The 14,351-nt window shown below is 45.0% G+C and overlaps 1 protein-coding gene across 1 annotated transcript in view; it reads right to left on the reverse strand.

The window, feature by feature from the left end:
- GABRA3 (gamma-aminobutyric acid type A receptor subunit alpha3) overlaps positions 1–14,028 on the reverse strand; it is a 127,727-nt gene extending 113,699 nt beyond the window's left edge. Inside the window, exon 1 of the mRNA XM_034781521.1 lies at positions 13,610–14,028. The gene's annotated coding sequence lies outside the window, so the exon portion shown is untranslated. The remainder of the gene's footprint in view (positions 1–13,609) is intronic.
- Positions 14,029–14,351: the final 323 nt, after the last annotated feature.

Consider the following 14,351-nt stretch of genomic DNA (forward strand, 5'->3'; position numbering starts at 1 on the left):
ACTAACAGATTTATTTGGGCATAAGCTTTCGTGAGTAAAAACCTCACTTCTTCGGATGCATAGAGTGAAAGAAGAAGAAGAAGGAGTGAGGTTTTTACTCACGAAAGCTTATGCCCAAATAAATCTGTTAGTCTTTAAGGTGCCACCAGACTCCTTGTTGTTTTTGTACATACAGACTAACACGGCTACCCCCTGATACTTAGCAGCACCAAAGTGACTTAAAGATTCTTCCCCTTCCATTCAAGTTCCTTCCCACCTCTCTCCCCACCCTCACCCTTGTCACCTCAGGTTTGGGCATTCCCCATTATTGGGGTCATGACCTGCATTTGTCCACATCTGCAAGGCAGTGCTTGCCAGAAGTCCAGAGAAAGGCTTGTCTCCCAGTGCTCCATTACTCTAAACCACACTCAGACTAAGCACATCCAGACAGCAGAAGCTTTCAGCATTTTCCATTCATGTCTGAAGACCCATTTTTTCCAAATGGCCACTTTCAGGTGGCTATTCCTAGTTTCACCCTGGTAATGACACTGCCAAAAACGGATCAAGTTTGGGCATCAAGGCCTAAGGTGGTTTCAATGGCCACTTGGCTGTCCTGTCTCTCTAGTGTGTTCAGATTTTACATTAATGCTCAGTTGTATTTTTGTTGTAATGTTACTACATAGTTAACTGTCTTTCCCTTTTTAGGTCTCTCAGTATGCTGAGGCACCTTGGAGTGGCAGTACCAAGTAAGAAGCTGCATACATATAGTTTGTTAGGATGCCTCCACATCACACCGTCTCACATTTGATAAGTTCAGTTCAGAGGAGGCCCACTTCTGCAACACCAGGTAGAGCTGGCCTTTGAGAACCCAAAAAGCCTGCAGCTGCTGGCACCCCAATTTGGAAGACCAAGAAATGGTTCAGCTTTCAGGTTGTGAAGGCTCAGTTTATTGCCAGTCTGCTGGGGTTTACAGCAACCAGGAAAACATGCTAGCTTCTGTCAAATCAACCAGGACATGAGGCCAGGCCCCATGCAGACATTCCTGGTTTCAGGGATGCAGTATTGCCTTAGCTAGCTCCAAACTGAGATGATAGTTATCCATATTAATGTGGAATTGAGTGTGAGCATGAGGTACAAGAGTCAAATACCAGTTCTGTGGAGAGTAGAACTGGATCTGGTCATGAATTTTTCAAGTAGACTGTTGGTGCTCACTGAAGGTTCTCTAGTGTGCTTTAAGGTAGAATCATAGAATATCACGGTTGGAAGGGACCTCAGGAGGTCATCTAGTCCAACCCCCTGCTCAAAGTGGGACCAATCCTCAGACAGATTTTTGCCCCAAATCCCTAAATGGCCCCCTCAAGGATTGAACTCACAACCCTGAGTTTAGCAAGCCGATGCTCAAACCTCTGAGCTATCCCTCCCCCCAGTACTGGCTAAAACAGTAATTAACACCAACAGGGCCTACATGGACCAATCGATGTGCAGCATGTTAGTGAGCTTTAGAAATCACATCCCCATAGAGCACATTACCCCATGGTATAGATGAGCCCTGAGATGCATTGAGAGCTGTATGAAGACCCATGATTGGAGCAGCGAGGAGCACATCTCATCAGGAATGAAGTACATTAGCTGAACTGTGTGGAGACACAGCTCTGTGATAGCAAGGGCAATGCAGATCATGATTGAAGTGCATCAGCAGAGCAGTTTATGGGCCCAGAACCGAAAGAGCCAGGGGTGTTATAGATCAGAAGTGATGTAGAAGGGCAGAGTTCCTTGAAGGCTCAGTACAGAAACTAAGAGATATACCCACAAAAGTAATCCAAGATTTTACAGCCATGATCCCCAATGCTGCAGTAACATCTTTGCAATCTGTAGTGTTTTGGACCTACCCTGGAGAGTTTTTCCTAAGGATGAGCAAAGAAGAAAGTACGTCCTTTCCAGACCAGCTTTGCAAAAAGACGGCAGAGTGGAGGGATGCAGGGAGCCTGATGCAGAGGAGGAAGCCACGCACTAAGGGTCTGTCTGTGCTTTGAACTGGGGATGTCATTCTGACTGAGCTAGTGTGTTAAAAATAGAGTAACTGGTGGGGCAAGCAGCAGGAGTGGCTAACCACCCAGAGCACATGGCTAGCATCTTAGATGGGTATGTACTGGAGCCATTAGCCTCTCCTGCCACTTGCACCACTGCAGACACACTATTTGTAGTAAGCTTACTGGGTTAGAGCTAGCATAGGTATATCTCCTGCAGCTGGGAATCACAACTCCAGCTCAAAGCATCAATGGACACATACAAAATGGGAAATGACTGCCTAGGAAGGAGAATTGCAGAAAGGGATCTGGGGGTTCTAGTAGCTCACAAACTAAATAGAAGTCAATAGTGTCACACTGTTGCAAAAAAAGGCAAACATCATTGTGAGATGTATTAGCAGGGTGTTGAAAATAAGACACAAAAAGTAATTCTTTCACTCTACTCCACACTGATTAGGCCTCAACTGGAATATTGTGTCCAGTTCTGGGTGCCACATTTCAGGAAAGATGTGGACAAATTGGAGAAAGTCCAGAGAAGAGCAACAAAAATGATGAAAGGTCTAGAAAACATGACCTGTGAGGGGAGATTGAAAAAATTGGGTTTATTTAGTCTGAAGAAGAAAAGATTGAGGGAGGACATGATAATAGTTTTCAAGTACAGAAAAGGTTGTTACAAGAAGGAGGGAGAAAAATTGTTCTTGTTAATCTCTGAGGATAGGACAAGAAGCAATGGCCTTAAATTGCAGCAAGGGAAGTTTAGGTTGGACATTAGGAAAAACTTCCTAACTGTCAGGGTGGTTAAGCACTGGAACAAATTGCCTAGGAAGGTTGTGGAATCTCCATCACTGGAGATTTTAAAGAGCAGATTAGAGAAACATCTGCCAGTGATGGTCTAGACAGTATTTGGTCCTGCCATGAGGGCAGGGGACTGGACTTGATGACCTCTTGAGGTCCCTTCCAGACCAAGGATCTATGAATATATGAATCTAGATAATACTTAGTCCTGCCATGAGTGCAGGGGACTGGACTAGATGACCTCTTGAGGTCCACTCCTGTCCTATGATTTTATGTATCCTAAGACTGGAAAAGTTGTGGGAAGGGGCAGAAAGGAGGATGATGCCAGGTATGTGGAGGAACCAGGGATGTAGCAACAAAATCTATGGTAATGCAGGCTGATTCAAGACTATAGTCAGTGAAAACAAAAGCTGAACTGGATACTAGGATTGTATTAACATTGACCATAGTTACACACCAGTCTACACCAGGAAACTGACTATGGCTCCATCAACTTCCACGCATGCATCCTGTAAAGGGCCCTCATTCAGCAGGTTATCTAGACATATGATTAACTTTACAGTCACATACAGTCCCATTGACGCCAATAGGACTGATCACATCCTTAAAATTAGGCACATACTTAAGGACCCTTCTAGCTCAGGGCCATGGTGCTGAAAATAATTTGGGCCCATCCACACTAGGGGAAAACTGTCTTCACTACCAATTCAGGTAGTGCTTTGCCAGCAATAGCTCAATAGTGCAGATAATGCCACTGAGACTACAGGAGATAGCCTGGCACACCACACAATCTCTCCTTCCTTTCGTTTGTGCTTGATTTTTATAGGGAAAGGTGAGGTGGGGTGATGGAGTGTGAGCTACAATTAGAGCAGTTTGTGGTCCTCAGTCTAGTAAGGCTTTTTCTTAAAGGGAATGGAGAGAGAAACAGGGCCAAATCCTGAGAGTCTATCCCATTTGACACGTCTGCAGGGCCAGCTCCAGGTACCAGCATTCCAAGCAGGTGCCTGGGGCAGCAATCTGCAAGGGGCGGCAGTCCGTATGTTTTTGCCCCCCCAAGCAGGGCGCCGAATTGCCGCCCCACACGGCAGGGGCTGTCTGGATGCCGTTTGGGCAGCACGTGCGTTTCCATGGCGGTGGCAATTCGGCAGCAGCTGCTATGTTCAGCTGCCCGTGGCGGCAATTTGGCGGCTTCTGTCTTCCGGCTGAAGACAGAAGCTGCTGACGAATTGCCGCCGCTGTGGAAACGCGCATGCCGCCCTAACGGCACATGGACTGCCCCCGCCATGTGCGGCAGCAATTCGGCGCGCTGCTTGGGGCGGCAAAAACAGTAGAGCCAGCCCTGCACGTCTGCATACATTTTCTCTGATGCATTGCTTCAACTGTTGTAAACAAAAGCAGGGGTCATGGGCTGGATTGTTACTGGTGGGCACTGGCTGGCCCCAGGGCAATGATGGGCCAGATCACCCATGTTCTTATATCAACACCCATAAGCATCTGATCACCTCCTATGAGTAAAAATAATGTACAACTCAGCATTCTTTCTCCCTTCCTTGCTGGCACAAGGCAGGCTTAGGGGCTCTTTTAAAGTTCCCCATTGTTCCCAAGCCAGATCCATGGGCTATTTGGGATGGTTTGAGTGCATAGGAGCACCCCCGCTGCTCCCCCATGCAAATGGACACTGGCTGGACCCCTTTGAGCATAGGGACTTTGACTGCACCTGTCCTTTTCACCAACAAAAGGATCAAGCAAAATCTAGCTCTGTGCGAGGCACCCTCCATAAATCCAACAGTGATTGTCTGAATAGACTGTTTAATTAAAAGGATGGCAGGGCTGTGGGGAGGTGATTGGTTAAAGCACCTCTGTTTTTAACTGACTAGTGATGGGGACGCCAACGTGCTAGCACCGAGGAGCCTCTTTCTGAATGGCTGTGTCTCTCAGGCTGTTTTCATGCAGCGTCTGTAAGGAGGAGATGGTTTATAGTAAACTTTGATCCAGCCTGGAATAAGAAATCCATTCCTGTACAGCAGAGAGCCCTCTAGTAAGCATGAGCAGCCTGAGTGCTCCTGGAGTTCATCCCCACAACATTGTAATGCTAGTAATTCTTGCAGTCTGAATTAACCCTGCATGGCACTGTCCCCACAGGAGGTGCTTAAAAAAATTCTCTGTTTACCTCAAGCCTTTCATTGAGGAAGGTTCCAGGGAACCTAACAAACTGATCTGCTTATTTTTATTATTACATGCAAGGATCACTTTCCCCACCATGGTAAGAGAGAGAACGTAAGAGCTTCCTTTTCCTCTCACCAGCAGAGGAATCTTTGAACTCACAAACACCTGTGAGATGCACACAGAACAACCCCAACGACTCAAAACACACACAGAGAGAAAACCTGTGGGACTCCCACACATACCCAGGAGGCACAAAGCTTATATATTTATCATCAGGCCTTGCAAAGAATCTGCCACTCAAACCAAGTGTTAGAGACACATGGAAGCTCCCAAGTATGGTTTCGCACTACAATACCAATACAAAATACTCACAAAGGAGGAGGCATGTGAGGGGGAAAATAAAAAGACAGGGCAATATGGAAACAAGAATGCTCATTGGATTGAGAGTCGAACCCCAAACTGGGTCTGTTTATGCACATTCCCCAGTGTGCTGGTGACTGTGATAATTATAAGCAGGGTCCAAACCACCACTGAGTTTAATTCAGCAAAACCAAAAGCCGCTCAACAACCATTTCCCATAAACCAAAACTAATCCCAGTTCCCCCCTCCCCTGGTAATTTCCCTGAAAGTGACTCCAGGTAGAGACTAGTTCACAACCACCACAGCTACAGGCAGGCACACAGACTCAGCCACAAGTGTAACAAGTGTGTGGTCTAACACTAGTCCGACCACACAGCAATTAGAGGCAGACACAGATTCACAACCCCTGCAACAGCAGAAAGACTGACTCACAATCACAACAACTGCCAACTCAGACTAACAACCACAACAGCACACACAGTATTGGAAATCTGATGCTGCAGACTATACACATGACTGACAATGCTATTTTTGTGGTAGGAAGAGAGCCTGAGACATAAGCCCTTGTATTAGAGGCCTGAGATAACGTAGTAGTCAAAACTTTGCTGATATAAAGCAAAGTTAAGTTGTGAGCAAGAGGCAGGACCTGCTCGCAGAATTTGGCAAGAACAGGGCTGATATTGCAGAAACATACATTCCTAAGTAGTGCTAGGCACAAGAATATATACGTAAACATATTCCAGAAGGGTGGTATCAGAACACTTTGATACCAACATATTCCCTAAAAATAACAGGAACATGCTGACCCATCCTAAAGATAAGGTCAGGATGACCGTGTAATGAATAAAGATGTACAAGGTAATGGGTGGTAACTGGCTACGTCAGAGGGTGTCAACTAACTACATCAGATGGCCAGTATGTAACTTGTTTATATTGATGTATAAAATGGAGCCTCAAAGCGAGTGTCTCTGTCTAGCCTAGGGAGGAAAAGAAAGTCCCACTGTTCACTGAGCTAGTGTTACAGGCATACAAGTATTAGTGGTTCGGTATAGTCTCTGGGATACTAGTACCGTGCTTTGTCAACAATAAACCTGGCTGGGTGCCTTTGTACCTTAACAGATCTTGTGGCCATTGGGCGGTTCGCTCAAGATCTGCTGTGCCAGCTGTCTCCCTGGGACAGCCACAGGGAGAAAAGACACACACAGCCAAACATCTGACCACATTGGTGATCCCCGACTACTGATCTGGGAAGTAAGCAAGCTGTCCTCTGTAATAATTGCATCCCAGAAACCAAAAACTCCAAAAAATATCAGTATACAGTGAAAAACCCCCAAGCATAAAAAAAAAGTGCTTTATAAATAACAAACTGACCAAATACACCTCAATCTACCATATATGAACAATTAATTTGGCAATCGCATAGAAATCGCTGTCAGATAAATTAAACTTGGCTACTATGTAAAAGCAACTGTATTATTGCTTTATTACTGTATTATTGCTGTACTGTTGTATTATTGCTGTACATCATTTATAATGTGCATAACATTGCTAAACTGTTTAACCAACACACAGGTAAAAATCAACAAGTGAATGGCAGCAAATAACATGAAGGCAAGAAAAAAAAACAAATTGGTAAAAAAATTAAGTTACACAGTAACTACTAATTAGGTAAACAAATTCCCTGGTAGTACAAGTCACAATTTGGGATCAGTAAGGAAGGCACATGTTATTCAAAACAATCTTGTTCAGTGCCTGGGTACCAATACTAAATCCTAACACAACAATATTTAATAAATTGGTTACTATCCATTCAGTAGGTTATCTGAAAAACAGCATCCATAAAAAACAACTGAATCTATGTCAGCTACTGGTGTAACACTAAGCAATGCAACCAATAAAACAAAAAAGCTGGCTATTCCTGTTTCCTACCCAGTAAAGCTTACCAGAGGGTAACAACCAGCAGTAAGGGTAACCTATAACATGGATGGACAGTACTTTGTAGTAACTAATTACAAAACTTTTATATATAAAGGCCTCATTTGTAATGTCACTGCTCCAAATGTCTGTTTTACTTCTCATATACATAGCACTATGGAACACACTGTAATAATGCCTATCCCAGTATTTGAAAACACTCAGCCTACTACTAATGATAATACAGGTGGTAACTGTAATTGCCCTAATAAAAGTGTATTGCCATCTACAGTACCACAAGGGCCAAACTACAACACCAATTTTTTGTTTTAATTATGCTTAAATATAATTGTCATATGTACACACACATACTATACATATATACCCATATACACTACAAATATATGCACCATATCCATATTACTCATGTATAGTAATTATTCAAATGTGCCACCAAGGCTCAATCATAAAACTACATTCCTCAAAGTTCCGGGCCTAACATTTCCAGGTCCACCATAAGGAACTAAAAACAATTGAAAAATAAAACCTGTCCATCAGTTGTACAAAAAAATGTGCAAACTATGGAACAAATGGGGCATAAATGTATAAATGGTAAATAAGGTACCCACATAACAGTGTTTAGTCCAATGAGTCATCTTCAGTCCATGCATTATGCTTTTCTGAAACAATGGGTAAACATCCTCCTCATAAAAAGACAAAAAGCGGTGGAATGTAGTAGGAAGAGAGCCTGAGACATAAGCCTTTGTATCAGAGGCCTAGTATGAGGCCTGAGCTAAAGTAGTAGTCAAAACTTTGCTGATATAAAGCAAAGTTAAGTTGTGAGCAAGAGGGAAGCCTTGCTCACAGAATTTGGCAAGAACAGGGCTGATATTGCAGAAACACACATTCCTAAGTAGTGCTAGGCACAAGAATATATAAGTAAACATATTGCAGAAGGGTGGTACCAGAAGACCTCGATACCAACACGTTACCTAAAGATGACCGGAACATGTTAACCCATCCTAAAGATAAGGTCAGGATGACAGTGTAATGAATAGAGATGTACAATGCGATGGGTGGTAATCAGCTACGTCAGAGGGTGTCAACTAACAATGTCAGAGGGGCAGTACGTAACTTGTTTGCATTGATTTATAAAATGGACCCTCAAATGGAGTGTCTCTGACTAGCTTAGGGAAGAACGGAATGTCCCTCCATTCACTGAAATGGTCCATTGTTACACGCATACATGTATTAGTGGTCCGGTAGAGTCTGGGGATATTAATACCGTGCTTCATCAACAATAAACCTTGCTGGGTGCCTTCGTATGTTAACGGATCTTGTGGTCATTGAGTGGTTCGCTCAAGGTCTACTGTGCCAGCTGTCTGCACAAGGCTGGGACAGCATACAGGGAGAACACACACACGCAGCCAAACATCTGACCACAATTATCTATACATAAACGTACGTGTAAAACTAACTAGAACCTTTGGCATGCCACGCATCACTAACTGAAACCATGACAATCTTTTGTTGTGATCCTTGCACCTCTCTACACATTCCTCATTCCTGTTGCCTTCAGTGATGTTATTGAGTCGATAAATAGGTGCTTATTCTTTACCCAAAGAGCTACGTCTTCTGTTTTCAAAATGCTATACACTCACAGCACTAAACAGATTAATAAAAATATCCATACATGTAACCCACACACCTCCTGGCTGTGGTGTTCTGTCCCCTCTAGTGGCACCAAGGCCATTTAGAGATTAATGAGTCTGTTATAGCCTTCGCTAAGAGCCATGTGACTTTTCGCTCATGCAGTAGAGGCTCATGCATTTAGCTTTAGAGGTCCCGGGCATGACTGGACTCTGTCGGTGTTAGATACAGATAGCAGAACAGTGTAATGCATACATAGACATTCTATGTACACATACAATGTATCAGAGGGGTAGCCGTGTTAGTCTGAATCTGTAAAAAGCAACAGAGGGTCCTGTGGCACCTTTGAGACTAACAGAAGTATTGGGAGCATAAGCTTTCATGGGTAGGAACCTCACTTCTTCAGATGCAAGTAATGGAAATCATACCTGCCTCTGGAGATTTCCATTACTTGCATCTGAAGAAGTGAGGTTCCTACCCATGAAAGCTTATGCTCCCAATACTTCTGTTAGTCTCAAAGGTGCCACAGGATCCTCTGTTGCTATATACAATGTAAACAGCCATGCCAGCCACGGATACATACATACTGAGATACTATACACCAGTGGTGGGCAACCTGCGGCCCATGAGGGTAATCCGCTGGTGGGCCACCAGACAGTTTGTTTACATTTGCATGGCTGCCCACAGCTCCCAGTGGCTGTGGTTTGCCGTTCCCGGCCAATGGGAGCGGCGGGTGCTGGCCGCTGCTTCCCACAGCTCCCATTGGCCAGGAACGGTGAACCATGGCCACTGGGAGTTGCAAACTGTCTGGCAGCCCACCAGTAGACTACCGTGATGGGCTGCAAGTTGCCCACCACTGCTATATGCATATACACTGAATACCCAGACTTGGTACATCTGAAATGTATGTATGTGCAAAATGAATATACGTTTAGCTCAGAGACATGGAAGCAGGAGAAAGTGATGGTAGTAGTAGGGACTGGAGGAGTATTTGAAAAGCAGGATTATTTACTATGCTATCTGTCTGGGTGTATAATTATGCCAGGATTCAGTCTGTACATTGTGCTACTTTTTGTAAACATTTGGAAGGAATACACCCACAGATAAAAGGCTGGGCTCTTTTCTTCAGAGCTGAGCTGGAGCAAAACTGAGGAGGAGGAGGACTTGAAAGGAAAGAATGAGAGAGAGAGAGAGAGAGAGAGAGAGAGAGAGAGAGGAAATGAGAGAACACTGAAATAGGAAGAGAGGAAAGGAAAGTGGGGATGCTGAGAAGCAGAATGAAAGTCTACAAAATGGAGAAGGACGGGGAAAGAAGGAGGGAGTAAAAGAGAAATGTATAGAAAGAAGGGGACTGAGAAAGAATTAAGGTGGAAGGAGGGAAGTTTCATGACATATTTGTCAGAAAAGACACAGAACCAAAGAAAAACAGAGCTCACTAGATGCTGATCTATCTGCAGAATGTACCTGTACATATACACCTACTGCACTTTTTACCATACAGGAAAAAGCAAGAGAAAATTCCAGGAGAGCTGGTGGAATCTGTGTGCCAGAAGGTACCATGTACAGCCCAAGCACCAGCAACTTCTCAGATCTCCACTTGTTAAGAGAATTGGATACCACTGTGCTCACTTGCCTCTCCTGGCTTTGTGTATCAGGAGGGAGGGGGAAAGCAGACACTGGGTATAGTCTGGACAGGCAATCAGGCACTGGGCACGCTCTGAAGGACAGGTAGATAGAAAGTCTGCAGGAACAGCAGCATCGTTTTCAAAACCATTGGAGATCCTTTAGGTTGAAGGCTCCTCCTTTACGGCAAAGAGGTGGTTAAAAAGCTACACTGAAAGGCCAGGACTGCATCCATAGCACCAGCATCTTCATCCATCTGTAGAGCCACCTCACCCTGACTAATCCCATTGTCTGGAGTAGGCATCTGCTTGTCTCCTGCCTAACTTCTCTCCTCACAATCTAGGACCCTGTTAGTTCTGTCTCTCTCACACTCTTCCTTGAAAAAAATGAAGTGGCTGGGTGATGGATTAAAACAATTGCCCTCTATGTCACCAAATCAACACCAACCTCAGCGAATTGTGCCCAGAAATCATTACTCACTGGAGGGCCTCAGCCCATTTTCTCTGTCTGAAGACACCACCACACGAGCAGATAGCTGGCAGACTCAGCAGGGAGGCCAAGGATCTAACTGGCCATGGGATTAACTGCTCACTCACCCCTAGGGGTGGTTCCTCCCAGCCGGGTGTACAGAGGCAGCATGGGGGAAGCTCGCACTGCTGCTGCTCAAACTGTGACTGCTCTGTGGGTAACAGATTTCAGTGTGTAGGCTTGTCAATCCAATGCTTAACAACACTATTCCTTTTAACAGGTCTACGCCTCAGAGCCCAGCATCTCAGGGTGCCCAGGTCTGGAACCCCATATCCCCACCTCTGCCAACCTCCCAGCTTCAGAGTCCATCAGGCCTGGCTGGTGGTTGCGTTGGTTTCACTCTCTCCTCTTTCCTTCATGCACCATCTCACTCTAGAAACGTGGCTACAAGATTATCCCAGTCCAGAAAGTTTGTATATCCCATTCTTGACCTCACGTCCTACCAATGGCTGCAGTACTTCAAGCTCCGAGGAACCATCTCTTTCCTCTACCAGGCATGAGATGGTGTATATAGTAGAGCCCTGCAGTGGGTCTGGGATCCTGAAGAACCTGCTGCCATAATAGTGGGAGCCAGTAAAATGTACTTTTTTGCAGGTGGGATTGGGTGGGCAAAAAACAGACTGTGGTAATTTGCAGGAAAACACTAAATCTCTTGTCAGTTTGCCACAAAAAAATTGTGTCTAATTCTGTTTATTTATATACTATAGTGACCAACCAATTTTGGTGTGTTTTTTTTAGTAGTATGGGAGAATTGGTCTCTCCTGCGAGATCTAAGGTTTTTGCAGATAGGATCAGGATAAAAATCAACCAGAAACAATACAGGAGTGGATATTGCGTGGTGGGACAGGAGTGAGATTTAAAAAATAGTCCCACTCAGGGCTCTAGTATACAGGACTGCATAATAGTTCATTCCCAGGAACTCTACATATTTTATGCAAATTCCACCAAGCATAAGTGTCCCAGAATGTCCTGTAGCACCTGTATCATGCCAGATCAACGAGAAGCACTATAGCGTAGATGCCTTAGCCTTTGAGGGTTAATCACCTTTGCAACACAGCACTTGCAATAGCTAGGAAACACTGAGCCCTTACTACTCGGCGCTGTGTTTTGCTCTCTCCCCAGTCCCTTTGCTTGGGCACCTGCACAGATGATGTGCCCCCACCACTTAATCAATACACCCTTCCAAGCATTTCCATTGGGGCTGCAGCAGTCAGCATCCTCCTCTTGAATCAACAAGCTAAGCGGCTGCTCCCAGAGAGCAATCGGTGGGCTGTCATTTAAGCACACTGACTTTTCATGCAGCTCCCTCAATAGCCCCCTCTTTAAAAAAAAAAGGGAAAGAAACTCCTTCGCCAGAGAATCCCTCCAGAGCAAGCAGGGTGGAACCAAAACTAAACTGCAGCCCTGCTCCCGCTGAGCAGACTCCAGCTTGCTTCAGTGCCACCAGCATGATTTAACCGGCTCTTTAACACTGCAGACCTGCTGCAATTGCCATCAATGCAGGGGAAGTCACTGGAGAAGGTGGTGTAGAATGGGTCCATTCTAGTCCACAGCTAATTCTCCTCTCAACCCACACTCCCCTTTGCTGATCTCCAGACCAAGCTGACCCCATTAGCCTATCATCTCTCATTCCCTTTTCCCTCCCTCCCTCTATAACAGAGCAGATACCCACAGTGCTGCTCAGCATTTCAGATAAACGCCACAAAAGGATGTGGGTCTATCAAACAGTTCTTTAGCCTCGCAGGTGTTCGTGTCCACCCATCCAACAAACAAACTGTCTTTACGCAGATCTGCAGTGTACTGAAGAAAAGAATAAAACATCTGTTTGTTTACCCTCTTCTATTGTTGTCCACAGAACAAGCAGCAGCTTGGATTAAAAAAAACCCTCTAAGCAACAAGGAACAAATAAGGTTTGCACAGGTCTAGAGAAAAAGCTGGGCTTTGTACTTCCCATCAGAAATACCCCCTAGATTCTCAATGTATCTTTACATTCTACTCTCATCACCCATCCACAGACAGACTCATTTGTTTCCCTGGACAAAATTGTTATTTACAACTTTGCTGTACACACCCTGCTTCCAAGCAGCAGTAGCAAGGGGGAATGCAGTAAAAGAGTCTATATTTCTTTCGATTTCCCTTCTGATGTGGGCAGTGAAAGAGAAAGGGTTAAACAAACACTAGCCATTAGTCATTTCCTTTAGGTCCCTCTCAGGCGTGTTGATGGCTATGGAGAGCAAGAGAGCTGTATGTGCGCGCAACGGTATATGTGCGTATATAGCTAGATAGTCATTGGCAATAAAGAGGTCGACCTGCCTCCAAGTTAATAAGAAGGAGAATGGTTATAAATAATGAATAGCAATTAATAATAATTGTTCCCATCTCCAGCGACCAACATTTAATCCAGATTAAAAAAAAAAAAAGCCAGAGACGCACAGAGCTTGCCATCGCATCAGCAGATTGTAAAGAGGGGAAAAAATAACCCCAAATCCATCGAATTAGAACCCCCTGCTACAAATAAATTCACTGGGACAAAGGAAAAAAAATAGAGAAGCATTTGTATTCCTTACCACGCCACACGACCCCTTCCCAAGAGCTGCCGGGAGAAGAAAAATGAATGAGCTGGAGCGAGTTATGGGATTGTTGACGTTGGGTTTCCTGCTTTCTTTCTTTCCTTCTGTCTTTCGCTCTCCCTTTTTTGTAGGCTTGGGTTTTCAGTTCGCGGCTGTCTGAGCTTGAATGCTCTGCTGTTCCAGCAGTATCTGAATATAGTGGTTGAGCTGAAAGCATTTAAACCTCTGTTGCTTCAATTGAGGCTAAAGTATGGTATTCTTGTATCTGTTACAGGGGAGAGAAGCCCAGAGAGACAGCCAGATAGGGGTATTATTGTAGGGACGGCTGCCTGAGATTCTCCTTTAGCCGTTCTGAGATTGGAGATGAAAGGAGAAAGTCTCCTCCCCACCTGCCTCATTCCCTCCCCTCCCCAGTCTCTGGAGGAGGGTTTAACAGCCCTGTCCGTGCAGATCCCTTCTTCCCCGAGAGCAATGAAACAGAAAATACACAGCAGTGGCACATCAGCCACACACAGGAAAGAGCACAGCGTGGCAGGGACACCCACTCTCCCCCCTGCCTTGAAACACTTCAGGTGGGAAAGCCAGTGTCACAAGGCATGGCCCAATGCCCTTTAAGAGTGGGGCACTGACCTGGCCTGCAGGTGGGCAGCAGGGCCTGCCTGAGCAGAGTCCTTCTCAGGAGGGGAGGGAAGCAGCAGAGGGGGCTGTCAAAGGACTTGGTGCTGATACTTCCTGGTCA

The sequence above is a fragment of the Trachemys scripta genome, chromosome 9, assembly GCF_013100865.1.
Source record: "Trachemys scripta elegans isolate TJP31775 chromosome 9, CAS_Tse_1.0, whole genome shotgun sequence".
Lineage (NCBI taxonomy): Eukaryota > Metazoa > Chordata > Testudines > Emydidae > Trachemys > Trachemys scripta.